Here is a 3,335-nt window from a genome sequence, read left to right as displayed (position 1 = left end):
GTAAAGAAATAACACACACATACACACACACACAAAGACAAACACACATACACACAGACAAACACACGTACACACATACATACATACATACTACACACACACCTTCACATACACACATACTCTCACACATACATACATACACGCACATATAAATATACACATACATTTTCACACATGCATACACACACACACACACACTTACACACACACACACAAATAAATACACACATACAAAAACATATTCACTTATACACACACGCATACACTTGTACATCCATATGGTTGTATGGTAGAGAATTTTCCATTACATTTCAGACAAATTCAGCTATAAGTTGCTGAAGCAGAAATATCGTGATAGCGAATATTCTGCTCAATACCACAGATTTGCTTTTCAGCTGCTTGACCATAATCACTTGAGCATGATCATGAGTAGGAGTAGTGGGGGAACATCATAGCCATGTGATGAGAGGAATTCTTTGGAGTTTGAATGAATGTAACAAAAGCCAAGTTTTAGCCATTTTTCATATTTTAAGCCATTTTTCATTTCTTAGCCATTTTTCATATTTTCTAGGGGTAAGTAAATAAATAACAGTTGCTACTCAAGGACAAAAATTGTGTTACATAGATTAATTATTGTGAACATGGAATTCTTGATTCTTAAATCTGGCAGTTAAAGGTTCAAGTTGTTGTTGTACAGGTTCCTTGCTTTTCATTATTGATTTTCTTTTATTCCAATTTGAAATCTACCATTTATTTTCCCATCTGTTGTTAATTTACCTTAACCTTCTTGTTCCCATATTTCTGTTGAAATACACTGATTTTGTTTCAATTAATTTTGAAAATAGTGAAAGATTAGTAAAATAATCATTAACCTCATTAAGGTAGTGTTCTGAGTTCGAATTCTACCGAGGTCAATTTTGCCTGCCACCCTTTCTGGTTCAATAAAATAAGTACCAGTTATAAAAGTAGTGTTTGGAACATAAATAAACATGGAATGATGATGGAAGATTTTCACTTAGACCACTTTAAAATGGAAAGTTCATATCAATAAACTAGGTGAGCTGGTATCAAAAAGATTAAAGCCACTGATAATTTAATTTTTTTTTTTCATATAAATTCACGTTACAGTATATTTTTCATCATATTTTACCGCCTGACTGGCCTTCGTGCGGGTGACACGTAAAAGCACCCACTACACTCTCTGAGTGGTTGGCATTAGGAAGGGCATCCAGCTGTAGAAACTCTGCCAAATCATATTGGATCCTGGTGTTGCCATCCGGTTTCACCAGTCCTCAGTCAAATCGTCCAACCCATGCTAGCATGGAAAGCGGACGTTAAACGATGATGATGATGATGATGTCTTTCACTTTTCCTCCTACCAAAGCCAATAAAATAAATAATTGTCAAGCTATATATTTTATTGATGTAATCAATTGTTTCCTCCTCACAAATTTGTGTGGCCTTGCATCATTGTAATAAAATCAATATTTTTTTCTATATATTCTAACTTTGAATGACTTTATAATACAAGAATACATTATTTTTATGAATATTTTGATACAGCAGAGTTGCATCAGTGATCATATTGTTCTTTTTGTATTTAATCTTTTAGTCAAGAGTTGAGATATATTAAGTTTCAGAAGCTCAGCTGTGATTATCTTTAAAATGTTATGATGTTTTTGCAGTTAGAAATTTGTACATTATTCTCTAAATTTTGTTGTATCTTGGGAGGGTCATTATATCAATGATAACTACATGCACTGGTTTTATTTCACTTCATTTATTATCATTACTCAATTGGCTGAGTGAGTCGGCAAAATTGTTACCATGTTGAACAAATTGCTTAGCAACAATTCTTCCCGTTCTTTAAATTCTGCTGACTTCTCCCTTCATTGCGTCAGAGTTGATAGAATAAGAACTAGTTGAGCACTTCAGTTGATATAATCAACATACTCTCTTCTATAATTTCTGGTCTTGTGCAAAACTTTGAAGCCCTTATTATTAGTCAATTCATTGACATTAACCAATCAACTAATTTATTGTTAGATTAATGGTTCAGTTAATCATTGAATCAGTTAGGTTTATCGAAGTTTTTTTCTTGGTTTCAGCAAATTAGAGGGCATGTCATTGATGAGGTCATGAATCACAATGAAAGGACTTCGACAAACCTAGCTTGTTGACAAAGTGACAAAATAATTAATGAATCAATTGATTAGTTAATTTGTTAATTGTTAAGGAATTGAGTAGTAGTAGTAATAATAATAATAATGATAAACGAAGTGAACAGAACCAGCATGTGTGATTATTATTGGCATAATGACCCTCCCAAGAAACAAGAAAATCTGTTTCAATGCTTGAGTTCACATCAAGTATCTTGTAAACCGAATACAATAATGAAATATTGTATAAATATTTTCATTTCTTAATTTAATTGTTGCAACAATATAAATAGTTGCACTATTGTAAATAACAATATCATGTACGAATTTATGTAACAACCATCTGCAGCTGCATCACCAGCATTATCATTAACATAACCACCATCATCCTCTTCACTGCTAACACTTCCAACACTATCAACACCACAACCACTATAGCTGTCATCAACATCACCATCATTACCATCATCATCTCCACCACCATCATCATAATCCCTACCACAACCTTCCTTATCGTCTTCATCCTCGATTACCAGCTTTTTTTTTAGAATGTAAGATATTGCTTTATGTAAATTATATTATGCATGCATTAATAATATAATGATAATTGTGTAAACATTTATGCTACTGTGTTAATGTAATCAATCCAAGGTTCATTATATTATGTTAATTTCACTGAAGAGAATGTTATTAATTATGTATAGGTTAACATAGATATAAAGCACTGGATTAATTCAATGTTGGAAAGTGAAATTTTAATGATGTTTCTTATGCCTTAAGCAGTTCAAATGACCTCATCTGAGAGACACCCTGATCGATTTGTAGAAGTGGGGAAATAATCAGTTATGTAATTGGGTTTTCCAAGAAGTGACAGGGTAATAATATGTAGAGATAATTATTCCTACATGTTTAATTAAGTTTGTCTAATTATCTTGCTGCATTAACAAGTCGTAACTCCTTGTTCATGCAGCATCATACCAAATTAGTAAATTAGCATTAAATCACCCTGAGGAAAATTTTCCTAAGTCAGTGACCTGAATATTAAACTACCTTCATCTGTGATTGGTGTTCATGAACAGTATTGTTATACTTAGGGTTTATTTATGTATATGTATGTATGTATGTATATATATATATATATATATATATATATATATATATATATATATATATATA

At 31.8% G+C, this 3,335-nt stretch overlaps 1 protein-coding gene across 1 annotated transcript in view; it reads left to right on the top strand.

Annotated features, from left to right (window-relative positions):
• The window catches only part of LOC106874937 (NAD(P)H-hydrate epimerase), an 871,776-nt gene that overhangs the window by 201,287 nt on the left and 667,154 nt on the right, over positions 1–3,335 (top strand). The window lies entirely within an intron of this gene.

The sequence above is a fragment of the Octopus bimaculoides genome, chromosome 18 (assembly GCF_001194135.2).
Source record: "Octopus bimaculoides isolate UCB-OBI-ISO-001 chromosome 18, ASM119413v2, whole genome shotgun sequence".
NCBI lineage: Eukaryota > Metazoa > Mollusca > Cephalopoda > Octopoda > Octopodidae > Octopus > Octopus bimaculoides.
This window is presented reverse-complemented; position numbering and strand designations above follow the sequence as displayed.